The 24166-nt window shown below is 46.1% G+C and overlaps 2 long non-coding RNA genes across 3 annotated transcripts in view; both read left to right on the top strand.

Annotated features, from left to right (window-relative positions):
* LOC139052684 (uncharacterized) overlaps nucleotides 1-24166 on the top strand; it is a 1258229-nt gene that overhangs the window by 372901 nt on the left and 861162 nt on the right. The gene's annotated exons all lie outside the window — the stretch shown is intronic.
* LOC139052685 (uncharacterized) lies at nucleotides 10697-12418 on the top strand. The gene is made up of 2 exons (XR_011510012.1): nucleotides 10697-10777; nucleotides 12224-12418. It is a non-coding gene; the product is annotated as an uncharacterized lncRNA (long non-coding RNA).

Genomic DNA, 24166 nt, shown 5'->3' with positions numbered 1-24166 from the left:
ATCACCTTGCATGAAAAACACCTTTGTTGTTACGAGCAATAACTAAAAAAAGATATAAAAAAAGATATTTGTTTCTCGCAAATCGCACCCAGTGTCGTATATTCTTTGTTCAATGCACCCTGATCAGGATTTTGACAGAAATTAGGGGAGTCGAACATCTTGTGAAGCGGCTTCCTGACGCCTACAGTTATACATGTAGTGGATGACGGAACTACACGGTTAATGTGCGCAGAAGTGCGTTTGTGAAGATGGACTGACAAAGTGCTGGCAATTAATAACGCGAATTATTAGCTCAATGGGTCCAAATAAAGACTGCAAACACGGCGCGAATCCCAGCTGTCCAGGAAAATAACAAGGCGTGAGTGGAAAAGACGAATCCATCAGAAATAACGACTGGAATGTGCAAACGGGTGAAGTTCTGTCGCCGGACCATAATTTAACGCTGCGATTGGTGACGCGGCGTGGGAAATGCAAACTTGCCGTGGTAGTGACCTACGGCTGTCTGGGACGGGGGGAGCGAAGTGTCATTCTCGGCCTGTAAACGAGTAGGAGTGATTTAGTCCTACGTCTAGGCTCGGGCAGGCCGTTCGGGGCGAGATAAGAGCAGCAAATGTTCCTTCTGGTTTCGGGCCCACCACGCATGCAGCGGGAACAAACGCACCCTGGGGCCGAAATAAACGTACCCTGTCCGTGTTCCTTCATTAAGAGAAACGTGCTCAGTCTTGCTACTAGAAACGTTCCAGGTTACGGTGTTAACTGCACGCCTAGCCCAGCAAGCGTGATATCTTTCACGCATATGGAACATTTCTTGCCCCTCACACAGATCGGGACGGACCAACACAGTTATTGAGTTCGATGAATTATACCTAAATGGCATAGTCATCATCATCATCATCATCATCATCATCATCATCATCATCATCATCAGCCTGGTTACGCCCACTGCAGGGCAAAGGTCTCTCCCATATTTCTCCAACAACCCCGGTAATGTACTAATTGTGACCATGCCGTCCCTGCAAACTTCTTAATCTCATCCGCTCACCTAACTTTCTGCGTCCCCTGCTACGCTTCCCTTCCCTTGGAACCCAATGCGTAACCCTTATTGACCATCGGTTATCTTCCCTCCTCATTACATGTCCTGCCCATGCCCATTTCTTTTTCTTGATTTCAACTAAGATGTCATTAACTCGCGTTTGTTCCCTCACCTAAGCTCTTTTCTTACCCCTTAACGTTACACCTATCATTCTTCTTGCCATGGCTCGTTGCGTCGTCCTCAATTTGACTAGAACCCTTTTCGTAAGCCTCCAGGTTTCTGCCCCGTAGGTGAGTACTGGTAAGACACAGTTGTTGTAAACTTGTCTCTTGGGCGATAATGGCAACCTGCTGTTCATGATCTGAGAATGCCTGCCAAACGCACCCCAGCCCATTCTTATTCTTCTAATTATTTCCGTCTCGTGATCCGGATCCGCATGGCATAGTGAGGCATAGTGGCAAATGGCATAGTGAGCTCTCTCGAACGCGACCATTTCTGGCTCTGATGGACAAATGTACTGCCGAGCTATGCCTCTCTCTCTGAACACACCGCGCGAGGCTAACTCTACACTTCAGCTCCGCGTGCGTCATCCCTGGTGGGACAAGGGCGCCATCTGGGCACGCTACACATGCACGATTCGGCCATGACTGCTTTTCTCTACAGACTTAGCAACCCGAAACTTCCCGGCCCGCGCATGTGCCATCGATAGCAGGACCACTCGGCTGAAGGGCCGACGGCGCCAACGGGTTTCTAGCATCCATATGCTTACAATGGCAATAACATTTTAGGATATGAAGCCAGCTGAAGTAGAAGCAAGAAGCATACATAGAAGCGGACAGGAGGCAAGTGTTTGTGCAGGGGATGCAGGCACTTAAGTGCACGAATAAAACAGTGTAACATCACTATCAGCGTTTTAGAGAGGTGCTCTTAGGAGCCCATCCCTTTGGCGAATGTCGCGGCGTTGTCACTCGTGACCGAGTTAACGAGCAAAGCCAAAATTGAAAGGGAACGCGGAGCGCAGCACGAGATGAAATCAGAGAGCGTGAGGAGGAAAGCGGAGGAGGAGGCTACAGTGAAAGAAGGAAGTGGAAAGCGGTGGAATCGAGTATGGCGAAAGGGTGAGGAGGCAAGCAGAGTGCCACACGAGACTACGAGATGGCGTCATCGTATTGTAATCTGGTCGTATACGCGACACGAATTGTGTAGTATGTTTTAGAAGCCACGTGGACAGGAGCTATGCACTGGAACATTTGACTAGCCATGCCTAAAAACCGACGCGCCTGTCCCACAGATCGGATTTCCGACGATCTCCGACTCTGCTAATACGACGTGGACAGCTCATATTGACCTTCTTCGTAAATCACTTTCTTTAGCTGCAGAACGCCATCGCGGTGCCGCCATTTCATTCTAAGCAAGGTCATTATGTAGATATACAACGCAATGTTTCACGCTCGCGTAACCTTCTGCACACTTGCGCGGGGAACAAGAACGCTGGCAAATCTGGGCAGAATTGTCTTGCTAAAAAAGAAAGCGATACGATACGTTGCAAACGTTTCGTACGCGTATTCTACCAGATGATTCTTTCTCTTCTATCAAGTTACAGGCGCCACGCTAATTTATCAGTATCACCTACCGCACTAGCTTTTCTTTTCAAACAAAGATTCAAAATTTTGTTTTGAACATTCTTTCCAAGCTGAAAAAACAACTACGTGATCCTTGAACTAGAGCCCATGAGAGACAGCTGGTACCGCGATGGCGCACATCTTATGGCAAGCACTCCTGACTTTCAGTGTCGCATATCACTTGAACAAATATCAGCAGAAAGGGATCGACATCAACAACGTTGCTAAACAACTGTTGCGCGAAGATTGTGTTTCAGGACAGTACTGAGCATTCCCATTTATTTCTTACCCCTACGGTTTCATTTCGTTGTACCTGATTGCCATGTTTTTCTTTTTTTTGCATTACATGTTTGAGCACGATGTGTATTTATAATTATTTTTTGTCGTCCTTTATTAATGACTACTCTGCTGAAACTGTTGTAAGTGTGGTATGCCATTATTAAGTTTGTTGGGTTTTGTTTTACCGTTTTGTCATTTATTCTGATATATATATATATATATATATATATATATATATATATATATATATATATATATATATATATATATGATATATATGATATGATATATATATATTTATTAGCTTTGTGAATTACTTCAGGAACAGAAAGATGTTCGACATTATCTGTGCGACCTAGGTTCAACGGTTTTCGCGTGCCAATGCACCAAGCAACGGAAAAATACGACAAGATCAAGTTTCGCAACATTTTTTTTTTCTTTGAGCTCCCCTTCCTCATAAAGACAACGACTATTCAGCGCCACGCTTGCGATAAATCTTCATTTTTTTTTACCGACAGGATTGGAAAAAGCGTGTCACAGCCACCAGGACAAACGCGTCGATTCACGCTAATAAATCCACAGTCGAGAGAGATAAGAGACACGACGAATTGACGGTAAGAAATCTAAAGCTTTTCTGTGAGCAATGTAAAAGCAGAGCGGCAAATTGTGGCACTGTGACACACGGCAGAGGTGAAGCAGCCGCTAAGCGCTCCCCATAAGTGCGCCGATCGCTAATATATAGTGCAAAGCTTGTCCGACTTGCGGTGGAGGTGCAGTTCGTCATTAAGACCAATAATAGCGAACTGCACACAGCTTCGCTGGCGATCCTTCTTCACAAGGTGGAAGGGCACCGAGTCGTTCTCTACGCAAGGATTCCAAAGTAAGCTGCGCGGGGAGTCTGGGTTGCAAAGATGTGTGCGATAATTCTATAACATGCTTTCATTGCGCCGTGGTGCCACCAAGTGACACGCTTGGACCATTCTTAAAGACGTTCTACGCCAAAGAGAATTACATGCCTTCTCTATTGCCTAATTGATCAATTTCGTTATTATAGCTGGCGTACTATTTAAAATTTCCCTAGCTGTAGTTTGTTCGTTAAAGGAAAATCAGAAGCGCAAGCGAATTAAAATATTCCTAGCGGGGACACCGATACCACGTACAAGGCACGGAATCATTTTGCATGCTTCCCGATAATCGTTATATGCAAGATATGTTGTTTCGTTTGGCTTTGCTAATGCGCTGCTTTCCACATAGTTATTGACAGCTGCTGTTCAGTGCTATTACACAGTGACCCAACGGCTGTGTTGAGGGATTCCATATGGTATGTTGTTTAATATTTTGGTCTGTCAGGAGAAGTCATCCAACAGACTCATTTTTTTTTCTTACGCGAAATGTCATCTACAGGACTTCAGCGTATAGAAATCTGACATGTATAACATATCGTGCAAACCCATGGGTTTTAATGAGGGAAGTTTTTACCCACTTCGAAGTTAACAGAATATGTGCTCGCCCCTGAAAACGTCGTGTTATTATTATTTTTTTTTGCAATCGTTGAATACTTTCTTTCCGAAAGCACCGTCTCTGTAATTTATACATTGAGGTCACGGTGAAGAGGATATTGAATACACCTTCACGTTGAACCAATCGAAAAGGGCTTGAGGAATTTGAAATACAATATTCGCGCAGTCTTATCGCATCCGAAGAGCTTAAAAGGATTTTGAGCAGAATTTATGGCATATTGCATACCATCCGGCTACATGTTTCGGCTACAAGTTTCGGGCGCCTGTTGGCAAAATAATACGAGGCGTTCATGAAGTGTCCACAAAAGGGCTTCCGGCGCTGTTTTTGGAGAGAAAGGTGTATGTTTCGTTGGCACAAACATACGAGATGCTCATGAAATGTACCCAGTACATGTTGTTATGTCCGTCATTTTGAGGTACATAAGACGTTATCTACGTTAACTCGTGCCAAACCTTTACCGTTGCGAATGGAGCCAACAAAGCATCTTCGTCGCCTTAAAGCTACGTTACACAACCGCCAATGATTCCCTGGGTGGCGGCAGGTAATCTTGTCTAAGTGCTCTGGAAAATTTGTGCGAAGAACTTCAAGCACGTAGAACTGTGAAAGCACCCGTCAACAGCTTGGGCCTTTTTACTTAAAAAAAATCCTTCATCCTGACTCTTCCATATGCATGGCGGGAAACTGTTCTGAGTTGCCGAAAGTATTGTGAAGTTTGGTAGTCTCGGAAGTTCGCCAACAGACTGCAGTAGCAGAATCTATACTTCTAAACTGCAGCTGGAATTTCTGAGGGTGAACGGTGTCCTACAAAGTGAGATATAGCCAGCTTTATACAGGTAAAAAAATCAACGCCCCTTCGTGTTCTTGAAAATGGCCGAACAGGCAAGCTGCTAGTTACACAATGTATTATAGCATGCCAGTCAAACTTCGCAAGGTGTCTTCATTGTAAATTTTTTTTTTCGCCATACTTTAACCTTATTCTCGCTGTTTCCTGCTTCGCGTGGTGAGCAGGCCTTGGGAGTGCTTTTTTTTTGCGAGTCTCCCAGCGTTTCTTTTTTTATACGTGAAGTTTCTGTGTTTTGCCGTGTTTTTATTTGTCGCGTGCAATTGCCACCGTCTATATTTTTTTTTTGCCCTAATCATCAGCGCGGGGGTTATTGTGAAATGAACACCATATAATCTGAGCCAGCTGTGGAAGAAGATGATGACGCTCGAGCTATTGCCGATGCTGATAGTTTTAGCGAAATCCAGCATCAAGAGCACAAGGCCCATATTAACAGCATCACTTTAAAGAAAGTGAAAAAAAGGAATGACGTAAAAAAAAGAACCGCTCATTCGCTTGGGCGACAAATTCAAAGCTATGGCAAGGCTTTGCGTTGCTCTTGAGATTCGCCACAGGTGAGTGTGACATGGCGCGTCACAGCAGTTCGTACAATAGCTGTAACGCTGAATGGATGGAGTCGCACAGCGTTGTGACCAGGCGTGTCACAACGGTTGTCAGAGCCACAGGAGATAACTAGATATAAGTAGCTTGATGCCTTCTCTTTTGTCTGATGAATCGATTGCGCTAATATAGCTGCTTTCTATTTAAGGTTTCCCTAGCCCTGATTTGCCGGTTGAATGAAATAAGGAGAAGCGCAAGCGAATTAAAGTATACCGAGCACGCACAGCGATGTCGCGTACACGGCACTTACTTCACTAGTTGTTGCTATGGAAGGATTATGCATACATCGTAATAACTCCTGTACGCGAAACAGGTTGTTTCGTTTAGCATTGCTATAGCGCTGCTTTCCACATAGTCACTGACTGCTGCCGTCCACTGCTATGACGCCATGGCTCTAATGGCTCTATTCAGCGGTTGCATGAAGTAAGTTGTGTAATGGTCATGCAGCGTACACATTTCGTTAATGCAAAACTTTATTTAGAGCTCTTCAATGTATTGAAATCTGGCATGTATAGCATATCGTGCAAGCTTATCACGCGTTTTCAGCGAGGCAAATGTTTACTAATTTCAAAGTTAAAGATTAAGTGCTCGCCTCTGAAAATGTCGCCTTCCTCTTCTTATTATTTTTTTTTGCAATCATGGAATATATTGTTTTCCGATAGCACCTTCAATAGAATTTACGAACTCGCGGTCACGAGGATATTGAATATGCATGCTCGTTGAACCAGATGGCAAGCACTTGACTGATGCTGAAAAGGAAATGCATTATTCATGAATTCTTATGGCTTCCGGAGAGCTCAAAAGGCTTTTCAGCAGAGTTTAGCGTCATGTTACCCACCATGTGACTGCATGACGCTTCGTGCATCTTTTTTTTTTAGGTTTCCAATGGCTGTTCCCATGGGCATACGAGGCATTCAGGAAATTTCCATGGGAGGGCTCTTTTAGAGAGAAATTATGTGTTAAATATCTTGGTATGTCCATGATTTGGTGGTGCATAAGTCGTTATTTGGCGCGAGTAAAAATTCGGTGCGGAGACAATAACTACCAATAGAACAAGATACAGTATCTCCGTTACCCACAGGCTACGTTACACAGCACACAACGATTCCCTACCTATCTGCAGGTCATATTGCCCGAAGGCTCTTGAAATTTTATGCGTAGCATGCTGCACAAGTAGAATAGTAAAACCACCCGTCAATAGCTTGGGGCTTTTGAGGTAAAAAGTACAGAAAGAAAGAAATCTTTCGTTGTGACCCTTCCAAGCACATCGCCGGAACCTGCCCCGCGTTGCCGCAAGCATTGTGGCGATTCATGGCCTCCGAGATTCGCCAACATACGGCAGCCGCAGAAACTGCACTCCTTCAACTGCAGCTCAATTTTCTGAAGCTTAACGGTGTCATAAAAAGGGAGATAGCGCCAGCTTTACAGAGGTAAAGAAATTCAGTTTAAAAAAAAGGAACAACCACTGTTTCTCTTGGGTAAGGCATTCAAAGTGATAGTGAGGTTATCCGCTGCGTTTGAGATCCTCACACTGTGTTCTAACACTAGGTGAGGGCGACGAAGGTTGACACAGCAGGTCGTACAACTGCATTTACTCAGTCTGAATTGAGTCGTGCAGCGTTGTGACCAGGCGTGTCACAACGATTGTGAGGGCCAAAGGAAATAACTATATATAAGTACCTTGACATTTAACAATCCATTCCACTGCGTCCAGTGTATGGAGTACGAGGCGTCACGCACACTTATCCTCAACGAAAGCGCAAATTTACTTGCGTGCGACACTATTGCCAATGGCGAAAAACGAACGCTCTAGTGTCGGCACTGTGGAGCCGACTCAACGGAGCGTGAATGTGCAGTCCTCAGCGGAAAGAATAGACGAGGTAGGATCACGTTATAAACTTGAAGCCTATTCATAGAGGAGAATATAGAGGAGACTTAGGTCTTGGTCGGCTTGTTTTAGTTGTGTCTCCTGTGGTGGATTTCGCAGCAGGCTGTTACGTCTCCAACACGGGCAAAAGCCTTAATTAGACGATGACCACGAGGAAGCCACTCCAATTTGTCCGCGCCTATCCCCAAGTCAACGCAGTACGGGCACCGACTGCTGACGGGTCCACAAAAGCGCCCGCTACCAGTACCTGAAAGCCCGAACTAATAATCAAACTGGCCAACGGCGAACGCTACCGAAGAACGGCCCCGACCTTGTATTCCAAGGTTGCTCTATACGAACGCCTATTCCGTGCCATAGGAAGCGGAGTGTGGCCCTGGAACCTTAGACTAGCCACTCATAAAAGCCCACGCTCTTAACCCGCAGATCAGATTTTCTACGATCGTCAGCTCTGCTCGGCGCTATTGCTGTGCTTGAGTGTTAGTTGTTTCCCAACGCTTCGCTTCATTTGCAACGTGTCGCACGAGGCAGATTGTCCGCGCCAGCCAATGTGTCGCGGAAGCAAAACACTGGGGACCTGCGCATTAATTTCACATTAAGGAGTGTCGTAATCATCGGTGAATTGTTTTCGATTTTTTTATGCTAGAGTTCTTCAGATTTATTCAGATTTTGATTTCCTCGAGATGGAAATATTCAAATAGCAGCTCGATATTTTGTTCTTTTTCTCAGCTCAACACTAGTATCTTACTCATTAGCGATTTTAATGCGTAGTACTTTTCAGACGACATCTTCCAGTGATCTCCTATCAGTTTTGTCTTGTGCGAGCTTATTCCATCTTACGCCTGCTAACTTCCTCGTTTCATCACACCATATAATTGTTCGCCGTCCTAAAACTGCATTCCCTTCTTTTAGAAGCCGTTTGTAACTCTAACGGTCTGCTGTTTATATATTCTACATATTACATTGACTGCCCAACAGTATCTCTCCTCCTTACTGTCAACAAGAACATCGGCTACACCAGTTTCCTCTGTAATCCACGCCGCTATCTTCTTGTCTCTTAACGGTACGCCTGATATCGCTGGATCGCTGGGAAGCGCCTTCATCCTACAGTGGATACAGATAGGCTGAGCACGCTTTAACTTCTCGAACTCTCCTGTTGAATACGTCATGGCAGTCACTTACCATTTGACGAGTGATTTAAGGTGTTACATTTTTCGTTTTTCCACGATCTAAAGGCCAACTGCAACAAAATTTTCGACCGTGTGAAAAGCCTACTTTCAGATAATTTAGGCATGCAGCAGCCTCTGTATGAAATCTTACACTTGAAATACAGGTCAATGAGGAACAAAGAGCTCCCGAAATCGATGATTTTCATACCGTAATTGAGAAAAAAAAAGGCCACCATTGTCACGTGTCGCAAGTGACGTACATTGAAGAATGCGGAAAACCAGCGCCGGTGCTATTTGCTTTACTTCCTTGTGTTCCGTCCTGGTGTATCAGCGAATAGGTCCCGAACCTCTGCAAGTCGCAGAGTTGGTATACTTTGCTGGTTTGTTGTACTTTGTTTGTATACAACGCCCTAGCGCGCCCGCGATGTTCTTTTAACGCTAAGTGTACTCTTCTAGTGTAGGCAGCCAGGTCTCTCTATATGGATGTCTACGTTCAACAGCAGGGTCTCGGGGCATTCTCCCTCCGCTGGAAGAAGAGCCTACTGGGCTCTTCTTAGAAGAGCTAAAAGTCTGGCACAGTCCGGCTTAACGCGGATCGATCCACGCCTGGCGCAGTTACGCTTCATCGACGAAAATTGGACGATCTAACAGTCTAGTGTGGCTGCAGCACAGGTGCATGGCGCGCTGGGTTGGCTGACCGCCAACATGGTGTTCGGGTTGCGCTTTCGGCAATCTAGGAAGCGCTCGGTCGCCGCGCTCTTGTCCGCTATAGCGCTGCGGCAATGACTGATCGCCGCGCAGTTGCGGGTCATGTTTAAACAGCAGGTAAAATTTTAGTGTTGGGAACGTCTCCGGAATGACGCATCCGACTTCGTCGGCCGCTGCCTGGCACTCTGGAAGCGCCGGACTCGTCGGCCGATCAGACAACTACCGCCATCTGTAGCATCTGTTACTATTGCTGCGGTGGGAACGGCTCTGCAGACAAACCGAAAGCAGACCGGCCGGGTTAACACCCAACACACCCCGTTTGCGAACCGTGCACACCGGCACACCAGCTCTTCGACACCGATGCACAGACGACGGCTGCTCTGAGTGCAGAGTGCAGCCGTCGCCAATCCTCCCTCAGGGCCCGCGGGGAGCCCCGCCAGAGTCGTCGATGCGGCGGCAGCCCCAGCGTTGGCTGCCGGCTTTGCATGTCTTCTGTATTGCCTAACGCATCGATTACGCTGTGACAGCTGGGTTACTAGTTAAAATTTCCCTAGACCTCTAGTGGAAATGATCGCAAACACAACCGAATTAAAATATACCTAGCACGAGCACCGAAGCTGCATGCACGCAACATACTTCACTAGTGGTTTGCTACTAAATGATTGTGCATACCTCCGAATAACTGGTCTATGCAAATTAGGTTGTTTCGTTTAACTTTGCTAATGCGCTGCTTTCCACATAGCCATTGACTGCTGCTGTTCGCTGCTGTGAAGCAATGACTCTAATAGTTTTATTAACCGTTTGCATGTGATACGTTGTTTAGTATTCTCATCTCGTTTACGAGTCAGGCAGCACACACATATTTTTTAACACACAATGTTATCTGTAGAACTTCCGTGTAATGAAGTATGACAGCGTGCTAACTTATCACACGTTTTCAGCGAGGCAAATTGTTTTCTAATTGCTCCGTTAAAGATTAGGTGTTCGCCTGCGTAAACATGGCGTACATTTTTGTCGCTATAATGAAATATTTTGTTTCAGCAACCACCTTCTAAGGAACTTACACAATGAAGTCACCGTCAAGAGGACATTGAACATGCATGCCCGTTGGACAAAATGGCAAAGGCTTTAGGGATATTTAAATTGAAGTGCTATATTCGGTAGGCCTAATTACTTCCGGACAGCTCGAAAGGCTTTTGAGCAGACTTTAGTAGCATGTTACCCACCAGCCCACCATCCGAGTACATGACGCTTCAGAGATTTTCTTCTTAATGTTTCGAGGGCCTCTCACGAGAAGGATACGAGGCGTTAATGGAATGCCCGCAATTGGGCTGGTGGGCCTCTTTATTAGAGAGAAAGGTATGTGTTGTATATGCGCATCATATTGCTGTAGTGTCCACCATTTGGTGACTCACAAGACGTTATTCACAGGACGATTAAGACTGAAAATCGATGCCATGAATAGTGCTGATGGAGCCAAGCTTCCCTTTTTTTTCTCAAAGGCTACGTTACACAACCGCCAAAGGTGCCCTAGATGCCTGCAGGTTATAATTTTAATGGTTTCTTGATATCTTACGCACAACACGCTTCGCAAGCAGCGTTTTGATTCCTACCGTCAGTAGCGCCAGCCTTTTTACAAAAAAATACAAAGAAAGAAAAAACAGAATGTTTCATGGTGACTTGCATACACATGAGAGATACTTATTCAGCGTTGCCGTAAGAATTGTGGCGTTTCGTTGTCTCGGAGATCCGTCTACGTACAGCAATACACTTTAACTGCATGCAGCTGCAGTTTCTGAGGCTGAATGATGCCATGCAAAGGGAGATGTCGACAGCTTTGCAAATGCAAAAATAGAGAAAAAGAATCCCTGGACAGCTGGGAGATGCTTTCGTCCTACTGTTTACATGAATAGACTGGTGATATTTAATCTTCTCATTCTCCTCTGTTTATACATGTGACCATAGTCAGTTACCACTCCAGGAGTGCTATACGGTGTTACATTTTTCCTTATTCCTCTTGAGTGATTAAGTGATTAGTGTTGACGGATGCTACAGAAAAAGCGGGAAGTTGTACTGAGTACCTCTTGTTAGCAGCGGTGTTAATTTTTGCTAGAAAAATCTTGAGCTTTAGTGGTGTAATCCTTTGATCATTGTAAGTCATGTATCATTGCAAAACAATCTTAGATTGTAATTTACAGTGACTCTGTATAGGAAGTCCCACGTTATGTCCAACTCGGCGCTATTGAAAAAAATATCAGTGGGGATACAGGGATGTTAACGCGTCGCCTTAGAAAAACAAAGTGTTTGAACACCAAGTGCAAATGTACTACCCAGTTTGGATAATAAGGTTCTGCTACTTACTTCAGAAAAAAAAAAGATGGCTGACATTATTTTTACGACACAGCTAGGACGGGATTCTAGCGTCAATGAAACATGCAACATCAACATCAAACAAACATAAATTTCCGTCACATTTTAGCTTGTTTCAGCTTCCCTTGCTCTCGCACACATACCTACAACGACTGTCCACGGCTCCGTTTCTGATAAACGTTTTTTTTCCGATAGATTTGGAGAGAGCTCGTGTCACCATCGCCGAAACAAACTCATTGACTCATACTAATAAACCCGCCATCGGGGAAGATAAGCGACACGACGAGGAATTGACGGAAATAGAAGGAGCACATTGGAAAGATGATTTCTGCTTTTTTTTGCAATCAATTCATAAGCACTGTGGCAAATTAAAGAAAGAAGTTAAACAGATATCCGCCTGTTGGACAAAGGGAATTGTTAAAGCAAGGACAGAAGCAATGGTTTCGTTTTCCTCTCTAACATAAGCAGGAGAGTGTGTGTGTGGGATAGAGGGAAAGAAATAGCGATGGAAAATAACCGAGCGAAAGAGAAAAAAATATAAACGAACCATGCGATCCTAGCGACATGCGATGAAATATAGGGACCAAAATTATTTTTAATGTAAAGAGCATCATGATTTACGAAACGTCTCGAATATTTTTTTTTTACTTGCGTTTACGAAGGAGAAGAAAAGGTAATAATAAAGCACGATAATGCGTGGAAAAGCTGCAGAAATTGTGAGATTCGTGTAATTTAAGAAAGCATCTTATGGCTTGGCGGTCCCTTCATTATCGCTTAGATTTGCTTGCTTGTTATCCCGAGCTTTTGCGCTTCTAACCATGGCGTTTCCGCTGGCAAAGAATGTTTAGGTCTTAGTACACAACTGTCAAATTTTCTCGCCGCATCCAGCCTCTTCAATGCCGTCATAGCCATTGAGCCGTGACACCGGGCACGAGCACGCGTCGACGGACCACAGTGGACGAACCAGAACGCCAGCAGCTGCTGCAGTCTCCCGCGATGCATTGCGTGATGGCAGAGTGCATTGCCGCATTGGCATGTGTTACACTCGCTGTCGCCCTCGCAAGACTGTGTTGTGCGCGCGTTCCTTGCCCACGCAACGCCTCGTCAGCGTTCTCACTGCGCCTTGCAAAGGCCGAATGGAAACGCGCCAAGCGTCTCAATACTCTCGCTTGCCTGCGAGGCGTTCATGACTCGAAGGACGCTCCGCAGTGTGCAACTGGAGATTGTCAACCCAAAATCTCAAGTGGTCCCAAGCCCAAACTTTCGCCCACCTCCAAATTAAAGATGACTAACTCTCCAAATTCAAGTTGGCCCCACCCCCTTATTTAAGTTGGCCCAGTCTGAAATTTCAAGTTGGCGCACCCCTAAATTAAAGAAGGCCCGTCCTCACATTTCAAGTTGGCCCGCCTCAAAATTTCTAGTTGACACAACCCAAAATTTCATGTCAGCCCATCCTCAAATATCAATTGGCCCACGCCTGTTATAAGCTTCCCCATGCATGTTCTAAAGAGCCTTAAGTATCTCTACGAGTGTTCTTTTTAATTTTTGGTTTAAACTGTTCTATTCGCTTATAGGCTGCCAGTCATGTACATTTACAATGTCCCCAGGACGAAATGTCAAAACTTAACAGATTAGGCATTTTCTGCAGATACAAGGCATTACAGTTTTTTGGTGACACGACTGGGGATCTCGCCGAAGAATGCTTACGCATTAAAAGCTTTAAAAAGTAATAAACGTTTCCCCAGAGAACGTCAGTCACATACCCTGCTATGCGGCGACTGAGGTGCAAAAACGTTAGCGCGCAGTTGAAAGCGTAACTTGATCCAACGCCACGATGAAATCTCGCTTTTTGTAAGATGCCATGTACGTCATACAGACTAAACCAACGCGCCAGCAAATTAGTGACAAATAAGTATTTGAAGAAAAAAGAAGAAAGAAATAGAGATGACAAAACACAAGGAAGATGTGAAGAACTCTCCGACTATGTCTAAGAAAATTTTGAATAGAACTTCGTATGAAGCCGGTAGCTTCTAAGGCGTTAACTTTGGCTTCTTTCAAGGAACTTTAAAGAGAAAAGCTTTTTATGTTGCATTAGCACATTATGTTTTTAGAGTGCTAAATAAAACGAAGCGAATTCTACTGTTTTGCTGATAAGGTGCTGGGTGAGCCAGAAAGGGATCAAACACCAAGGACTGGTGGCGACGCCATCTTGGAGGAGTCCTCTAATCATCCCGACGTGACGTCAGTGATTTTTGCTGGATGTGCTCTGGCAAAGCTTAATTTTATATCGGTAAAACTAGACTACACTGCCATTCTTACAGAGCCAAACACTAAACTTAGCACATTTCGAAAAATAATACTGCGTCACAACGACCCAAATACGATGAAATACTTTAAATCCATCACCTCACGACGGCATATCCGCGCCTAGGCTTCGGCACGAAATTCAACAAATGCAACCTTGACTATCATTTGTATCTTACGATGTTTAGCCTATTAACCTCGAAGTTAACAGTGCCAGAGTTTTGAAAGACGACGGTATCGGTCTAAAACGACTGTGTCTTTCTTTTTGGCCTCCACATGAGGTCACAAAGTTATCCGTTTTTCAATATTACGCCCTTTCAGAATAGGGTAAGTACTACAATTTTACAATTTACATGTGTATATAAATATATAGCGGGGTTTAGGCTCCGCTGGTGGCACCGTATTGAGCAGCCGCGCAGGCACTGTTTTGAAAGCGATATGGGATGAGGGACACAATGCGCCTACTGCTGATAGCTTAGTGTGTGCTGTGTTTTCGCTGCCTTGTTCGCGTTGAAGCGAGAGGCAGCACGGAGGTCAATTCACTCGCAGCTGCTGCTGCTGCCGTGTGTCGTCACGCTAACATTTCTGACGTCGAGTTTCCGCGTAATCGAGAGAGATGTGTTCAGGTTTTCTTGTGCGCGCCTGCCACAATGCTTCTTCATCTAGTCAATAAGCTAAAGTTTACAAGTTGTTAAGGTCGATAAAGCTACTATACTTATTTCGCATAGCTGTCTTTTCATGAGATTCGCCTTTCGGGTAAAACTGCGACTGTTTTTAGAGCGCAGCTCTTTGGCGTCCGTTCCTGGGTTTCGCGTCGTCGTCGTCGTCGTCGTCGTCGGCCTCGTAACCAGCTCCGCCCCCCTTTCATCCCCCCAGCGCTAGCAGCGACCGACTGATACCGCTGGATGCCGCTGACGCCGCTAGAGATTCAAGATAACGTGACTGCATAGAACACCGTCGCCGCCATGCAGAAATAGGAGGAAAGGGTGCCCCCCCTGTTCTTGTGCGGCGGATAGGGGTTGACTCACTATCGGCGTCAGCGGCATCAGTCAGTCGCTGCTATCTCTTCCCACGGCCGGTCTCGAGGGGTGCGCGCGCACGCTCCCCAGAGACCGGCCGTGCTCTTCCCTCCTCCCGTTACCGTGTTGTCCGCTTGCTGCGCGCGCTTCTGCCCCCATCGTTTGCCGCTGGGTGTACACGCCGCCCCCCTCCCCCCTCTTCCTGCGAGTCTCGGGTTGTGGGAGAATGCGGGAGAACATCCTGTTCCTCTCACTCGTAACGCGTCCCACGGCTGTGACAACCTCGCGAGGCACTTGTATAGATCTCGTCTTTGAGAATCAAGCATTGGTGTACCAAGTCGAACATATATCAGCCTATTTCTCCGACCACAAAGCTTCCTTCATGACTGTCAAGAACTGTTAGTGGAGTCTTTGTTAAAGGAATACGTGTGAAAAATAAAAAAAAAATTCTGTGATAGCGCATACATGTGTTGCTTGATTTCTTTGCCTCAATCTATCGAAAAGGTGAAACAGCTTATTTGCTGCGCTCAAATTTCGCATTAGGAGGTAACGTAATCGTCGGTAATTTTTTTTAGTTTTCTTAGATCAAGTGAAACACCTCAAACTGGCCTCTTTGACCAAAAATGGTCAGACACTCCTGCCCAGATGCCCAGATTCCATGAATCCCAAATCGATCTGAAATCGCAAAAGAAGTCTTTGTTTTCAAAATTTAGTAAACCGATATGCAGCCAGCGAATGAAGCACCTCTTACACATTTTGTTGCCCGAGATAAGGAGCATCCACTTTAGAACTGGTGAGTATCATTGCATTGCTTGATAATAGGCGAAGCCCGCCTGTGGTGCTGAGATGATCTATACGTTCGTTATTAGCAGCCCATAGTTCGAGCTGCCAGGCTGCCGCTGCGGATTGAAGATCTGCATGTTTATTCTGCACCATCGACTGAAATCTGGCGGGTGTTTCGTGAGCTGCATCCACGCTCTCTAACGAGTGTGGAGCTTTCAGCCACTGAGAGTGCTATAAATCACGTAAAAGAGAAGCTACCCTCAGTAACGGTTGTCATGGTTTCGAACTCCGGCACTGCCCCTCTACAGATTAAAGTGAAGTGACACTGATAACCCAGCTATCGGTAGCGTTTATATTACTGTCGCTAAAATAAATGTCATGGGCTTTCTCTCACTACCCGGTGGATATATTCGAAGATACAAATTGGACCATAAGAAGGATAAGCTGCTGTATTGTATGAATAGAGCCAAATTACTAGGATGTACACGCTGAAATTTTTATAGAGCTGGAATTTCGTATTTGATCATGTTTATTAACAAGCCAGTGTGAATCGCTTAGTGTTTTGTCCAGAATAGGTTCCATGCGCACGTTGTGTTTAGCTACGCCATTAAAAAAATATTTCGCCTCAGGATGATGGCGGGGCCGTCTGTCCTGGCTACCGCACACACACCGTGTTCACTGTAGTCCCGAGAGATGCCGTCACAGTTCCGTTGCGGTGGAATCGACATGTTTAGAGCGGCGTACTTCCAGGCGATGAGCGCATCGACATAATTCTGGAACGAAAACGCAAGTTATTCACATAAGCGTGTTTATAAACTAAATCCATTAGAAAAATTCCAGCTCTGTCCTTAACTTAAGCGCGCACCATCGACTGGTTTAGACCGAAGAGTCATATATACCTGGCAATTTTATTTCTGCTACACACGCTACGCATTTATGCTGGTGAATGTCCGGTCCACGGGCCTCTAGTTATACACCTTTAAATGCTATGGCTGCCCAGAAGTTCTGTGTGATCTCGATGACAATCCAAGTGCCTCACTCCGACCAGTGGATCTCGCTGGATCGTCTGAATTTTTTGTGTTCACTGCCTAGTCTTCTCGTTACTGCGCTTGCACTCTCCTACCAAATTATTTGTGACTTCGTGTCTGAGAGCTCGTTGAGAAAAAGGAAGCGTGCGTTAAGTGGTGATGTGCTTTCCGTTACACTCTTGCACTGTTGATTATCGAGCTGCCCTGCATTGCTTGCACAGCGCGCATTTCTTTCCGTGGAACTGCCTTCTTATTTAGCTGCCTCGTACCACAATCGATGAATGCCTCATTCCTATTGGTAGAGCGTCTCGGCGCTGCTATCTCCCTCTTTCTTGCCCCTCCTCCCCTCTTCCTACTTCATGAGACTCTAGCAGGCACTTTGGTCTTAGCTGTAATTTCGTGCTAGCTTGATATTTACCTTTGCTCCACTGTGCGTTGTCAGTGAGAAGCTTATGCTGGTTCGGAACGAGTGCGTTCTTTACAGTAAAAGACAATATCTTGGGAACAACAACAACTACAAAAACAAACTCAATCAAAGGTGTTTATTAAATTTCCCCGGAACAACTTCGAGAGTCTTCAGGCTGGCGCACTCGTCAACACAATGCGCGGGAGGATGAACAGTGCGGTGCGAGCTAACAGACACATACACACGCGCACACACATAAAAAAGAGAATAATAGTTTCAAGAATACAGATTTTAACAGAACATAAAATGTGTAGATCCCGAGAATGCAAAGCAAAATAGCAGAAATATAAGAAAGGAGTACAGAATGACAGAACAGACAACAGATATGAGAGTTTTTGTTCAGCTATCGAAGTTACTCTGCAACTCCTTTCAGGAAAATATTAAAATTAGGCATGAAGATACCCAGGCACTCTGAATGGGCGTTATATGTCGCCTGCACTCCAGATAGAAGGTAACGGAAATCGGAAGGGTGAAAAGCGCGCCGTTTCCTTGTGTGTATCTGTGGATAGTAAAAGCGCACATTAGAAAGTAAATTCGAGCAGTAGATTTTTCCACGTATTAATTTCTGGAAAAAAAATGAACCTCCAATTTATTGCGGCTACAAGTGAGGGTTGTTATCGTAAGTGTTCACGTTAACTCTATGGAGATTGAATCTTTCGACGGAATCGATGTTTAAATGTAGATGCGAATATTTTTTGCACATTTTCGAGAAGTTCACAATTTGACTTACAAGTGCCGCCCCAAATGACGGAGGGTCTCAGGAACTGGAAGGCATAGGCTCCTATATAAAGTTACAAATGGCACATGCTGTATGAAGTCTCCCGTCACCCTACATAGTGTGCCGAGCGTTCGAAGTTCACGCTGCCTCCTATGTTGAGCGTGGGGCGAGAAACTGAGACAGCTATCAAAGCACACTCAAAGTTCCTTCGTTCCGTGAGCTCTTGGCAGGCAAACGTCTTCAATGCTATTGGGAAATAATGTCCACTTAGCCTTCGGCGTGGAGCATAAAACTTTCGTTTTTGATTCATTTAAGATGAGCATGATTTAAGCTCAGCATGACCCAAACTTTGCAATGTTCTTCTGAAGGGTGGAGCAATTAGTAACATTTTTTACCACCTTGAAAAGATTGGCGTCATCAGCCTATAAAAAATTGAAAAGATTGGAATGACAGCCGAAAAGTCGTTAATAAACAGCGAGAAAAGGAGAGGGCACAGGACCGGCCCTTGAGGAACACTACTTTGAAAAGGCGTTTGTGTTTCGATTCCCACGCTACCGAATTCTTTTCTGGTTTTTTTAAACTCAGAGGCTATCATGTCTGTAGGCTGTGTTTAGGTCATACATTAAGATTTTTCGCATATATTTTACCTTGAGAAATTGAACTAGTTCAGTAATGCCTCTGCGTCGCGTGGAAGGCCTGCGTGGTTGTGGTTCGGAGTGATGTTTCGCCAAGTGACGTTCGTCCCCGATATGGGATGCCTTGCGACACGGGGCCCTTAACGGTGCCACGTTAATAGCGTTCAATCGTAATAAGTGTGGTCGCCGGACCGTCATTATACGCTGTATGATTCGTGACGCGGGAAATTGCGTGGAGATTCACCGTGGCAGTGATGTACGCTTGTATGGGACGGGAACAGCCAAACGGAATTTCTCGGCGTTCAAGTGGGTACGAGCGATTTGCCCATACGTCTAGGCGCCGGAAGTCCGTTCGCGGCGAGATAAGAGCAGCACATATTCCTTCTGCTTCTTTATCCCAAAGAAACGCACTAAGCGGCCGATATGAACGACCCATGTCTGAGCTCTGTACCTAAATTGAGAGAAACGGGGTCAGTCTTGCAGCTGGAAATGTTCCTGATTACACAGTTTTCTCTATGCCTAGCCCAAGAAGCTTCAAATATTTCCACCGTTAAGCACATTGGTGCCCCTCACAGACACCGAGACCCACACAACTTTTGAGTTCGATAAATTGTACCTTGTACGGTATAGTGACCTCTCTGAATAGCGACCATTCCATGCTCGGATGGGGAAATGTAATGCCGAGCTCCGCCTCGCTCTCTCTCTCTCAACTCCCCACGCGAGGCCAACTCTAGAGTTTAGCTCCGCTTGCGTCACGCTTGGAGGCACAAGGGCTCCATCTGCGCACGGTACGCATGTATGATCGGGCAATGGCTCCGTTTCACCACACAACAATTCTTAAGTAAGCAGCGTGGGAAACTTTTGGCTGCAAATATATGGTGCGATAATACTACAGCATGTTTTTCGTTACCCATCTGCTTCAGCCCCATGGACCATTTTAAAGAGATTCCACGGGAAAAAGAATTCGATGTCTTTTTTACTGCCTGATTCATTGATTAGGCTAGTACAGCTGGCTTATTATATAAAATTTCCATTGTCTAAGGCGCCGCTTTAAGGAAAAATCACAAACGCAAGCTAATAAAAATATACTGAGACTTACCCCGGTAAACATTCATTTAAAAAAGTCCCAAAAACACATCCGCAAGGAAGAGCACAGGACCAGAGCTGGTCCTGCGCTCTTCCTTGTCGATGTGTTTTTTGCAGCGGTTTAAATTGAATCGCCTGAACCAACGAGCTCGCACCCAATCCCTTGTAATACTACACTAATGGTTTGCTGTGAGATATTTCTGCATACCTCCCTATACCTGCTATATGCAAAATAGGTTGTTTCGTTTCGCTTTGTGTATGCGCCGCTTTCCAGAGTGTTATTGACTGGTCCTGTTCAGCGCTATCGTGCAATGACCCTATTGAGTCTGTTCAGCGGTTACATGTGGTATGTTGTTCAATATTCTCATCTGTCAGGAGAAGTGCTGCAGTGCACTTATTTTTTTTCATCTGCGGTATGTTATCTATAGCACTTCAGTTTGTTGAAGTCAGGCATATATAGAGTATGGTGCAAACTTATCACGCGTTTCAAACAAGGCAGATTTTTACTAATTTCGAAGTTACATATTAGTAGACTGTCTTTGAAATCTTCGTGTTCTTTTTTTATACCATTGAATATCTTGTTTCCGAGAGCGCCGTCTTTGTAATTTCCAAAACTAACTGACGCTAAAGAGGATATTGAACATACATGCATGTTGAACCAAATGGGAAGGGCTTGAGCGATGTTGAAAAAGAAATGCACTATTTGTTTAGCCACATGGCTTCTGGAGAGCTTAAAGGGCGTTTCGGAAGAATTTAGTGGGATGGTCTCAGGGCTCTTTTTTTAAGGTTTAGAGGGCCTGTTACCGGAAGCATATGAGCTGTTCAGCAAATATCAACGAGAGGGCTTGTAGGGGTCTTGTTGAGAGAAATGCATGTGTTATAAACTCTTGTATGCCTTAAACGCTTGCAGCCACACTACATCGACCACTGCCAATGGAGCCAAATAATACATCTTCGTCACCCATAGTCTACGTTGCCAGCCCGTAAAGATTCTCTGCCCGTCAGCAGCTTATTTTGTCTAACGGCTGCTTGAAATTTTATGCAGAGCATGCTGCGCAAGTACAATTGCAAAGACACGAGTGAATAGCTTGGGCCTTTTCACGTAAAAGAAAAAGAAGAAAGAAAATATCTCTCGTCGCGACTCCTCCATGTGCATGGCAGGAACATGTCCCCTGATGCCATAAGCATTGTGACGTTTCGTGGCCGCCAAGATTCGCCATGATACGGCAGCCACAGAAGCTACACTTCTACTGCAGCTTCAGTTTCTGAGGCTGAATCGATCCGTACAACGTGAGATATCACAGTTTTTACGCATGCAAAAAAACGGTATCAAGTGAAAAAGAAATAAACGGCAGTTTTTGTTTGGGTGAAGCTTTCATATCCATCGCAAGGTTATCCGCTTGGCTTGAGATCCTCACTCTGTGTTGTAACACTAGGTGAGGGCGACAAAGTTTGACACAGCAGGTAGTACAACTGCTTTCACGCAGAATGAATGGAGTCGTGCAGCGTTGTGACCAGCGGTGTGACAACGATTGTGAGCACCAAGGGAGAGAGAGCGTAAACTTTATTTTCAAGTCAATGAGATTTGAGTCTGGCGTCTTTTTAGTGGGTCTGGGCACCGTCCGCGGACGCGCTACCGAGACACTGTCTCGAAGCGGCTTCCTCGGCTCGCTGGACGGCCCAGAGTGGCGTTGTCAGGTTCGCGCTGAGCAGTGCGGTCTTCCAGCGCGAGCGGAGGCTGGCGGTGGAAGAGATGGAGGGGTCAAAACCTGGTGGAACGATCGACGTGGAACCTGGTGACGTGGAACCTGGTCGTACGATCCTCCCACGCTTAGATGTTTGCAGCACCCCGCAAGGGCTCTTCCTCCGACGGTGCTCGGTGAGTGAGGCCTCGAGCAACACGGTGAGCCGGTTCATTGGGCGTGCTCAATCCAGTGTGTGCCTGGATGCATAGCAAATGCCTTCGGTTATCGAAGTCCACCTCTCCCTGGTGTATGGTATGTCGCTGAAATATGTGATAAGCCTCTTGCGAGATGCGCCAATTAGTAGAATTGCGAATTGCCGCTTGCGAATCGCAGATCACGTATGTCGCTTTGGTTTGTGTGAGGGCCAGTGCTATGGCCCCTTGCTCTGCCGCTTCGAACATGCGCCGTGTTCAAGGTGACGCTCGTGAGGTGGTTGCCTCGGTGGCTGGTAACTGCCGCTACGAAACTCTTCCTGTCTCGACAACTGGTTGTCTCGGTGAAGACTGCCTCCTTGTTGTTGGAGTAACTTTGGTTCGTGTGCTGTGCCCTGGCTTTACATCTCCCCGTGTGGTGTTGGTGGTGCATGTTGCGAGACAATGGGGGTACGTATGGTTGCTCACGTAAGGTTCTCGGAATTTCTACTTTTATGCCGTGCTGCGTGTGGTATGTGATGCCGAGCTTTTCGAGCACGTGTCTGTCCGGGGGGGGGGGGGGGGAGGTGGCTCTTGGATAGGTGCTCGAGTTGGGACAGTTGTTGCGCCTCCACCAGTTTCTCGAGCGTATTTTGCAAGCCTAGTTCTAAAAGCTTGGTGGTGCTGACTCCTGGCGCAAGTCCCACCGCACATTTGTTTGCTTCTTTCTGCTACCGTCCAGATGTGAAAAGCTGCCGTGTACTTTATTTGAGATATGCCGAAGGCTTGTATGAGTCGTATGACGATGCCTTCACGCATGTCACTGTGTTTGTTGGTGGTGCGTCGAATGAGCTGCATCGCGCTGGTGGCCTTTGCCGTTATCTTGCGAAGTTCTTCGCCATTGCCGCCTTTGTGTTTGATCATCAGTCCTAGTAACTGGATCTTACCTACCATCGGGGTGGGTAGGCTGTTTGATGCCATTAATTGGATTTCTTCCTTTTCCGGGAAGTTGTAGCCTTTAAGAGGGCGCCCCTTTCTGACCGGTCTATATAGCACCAGTTAGAATTTTTCGGCCGAGCAGGCAAGTCCCGTGCCCACGACGTAGTTTTCCACGCATTGGATGGCCTGCTGTAAACGTTGCACGATCGCTCCGTCACTGCCCGTTGTCGTGCAGATCGTAATATCATCCGCGTATAGCGTGTGATGCAGTCGATCCCTCGATTTGAGCAACCGGTTGGATAACCCCATCAGGACGAGATTGAAGAGCATCGGCGAGATCATCGAGCCCTGCGGGGTGCCCGAGCTTTCGATGTTGATTTTATCTCACTCTAGTTGTCCCACTCGCATGCGAGCGGTTCTTCCCGTGAGAAAGTCTCGGACATAGTTGTACGTTCGCAGTCCGAGATTTTGATTGTCTATTTGTTGCAATATGGCATCGTGGCGAACGTTATCGAGGGCCTTCTTCATGCCCGGCCTGAGGACGGCTGTCGTCGAGCGCCCCGGATTGTCTATGGTTTGATGTCTTAGTTCCAGAAGGGCGTCTTGCGTGGAGAGATGTCTTCTTAAGCCAATCACGGTGTGTGGAAATAATTCGTTGTCCTCGAGTTAATCCGAGAGTCTATTGAGAAACGCGTGCTCCATCAACCTGCCCACGCAAGACGTGAGGGAGGTGGGGCGCAGGTTCTCCAGCTGTAGTTTCTTGCCGCGTTACGGTATCAGTATGATCTTTGCTTCTTTCCATTGCTGGGGTAGCTTGCCGTGCGCCTAACACTGGGTAATGTATTTTGCGAGTCTCTTGATCGATCTGTAATCGAGATTGCGTTGTGCCTTATTGGATATTCTATCGGGGCCAGTGGTCGACTCGGTGTGGAGTTTCACGAGGGCCGCCTGGATTTCGGCAACGGAGAATTCCTTGTCTAGGGTGGCGTTGCTTTCTCCCGAGTAGTCCGGATATATGTGCGGTGGCGTTTGGGATATGCAAAGGCGTTCCGCATCCCATATGAATAGTTGTTCAGTTCCCCCGAAAGCGTTTATGATTTTCTATATGCCTTGCATGTGTGTCTACACACGGCGTTTGCGGCGGCAAAGAATTCTTAGCCTTTAGATGACAATCGTCAGATTTTCTCGCTGCATCGGGCCTCTTCGCACACAATGAGCAAGAACACCGGGAACGAGTGCGCCTCGACGGAGCAGAGAGGGGGAAAGGGAACACCAGCTGCTGCA

The sequence above is a fragment of the Dermacentor albipictus genome, unplaced genomic scaffold (genome assembly GCF_038994185.2).
Source record: "Dermacentor albipictus isolate Rhodes 1998 colony unplaced genomic scaffold, USDA_Dalb.pri_finalv2 scaffold_29, whole genome shotgun sequence".
Classification (NCBI taxonomy): Eukaryota; Metazoa; Arthropoda; class Arachnida; order Ixodida; family Ixodidae; genus Dermacentor; species Dermacentor albipictus.
Note: the sequence above shows the minus strand (reverse complement) of the source record. Positions and strands in the feature narration are given on the sequence as shown.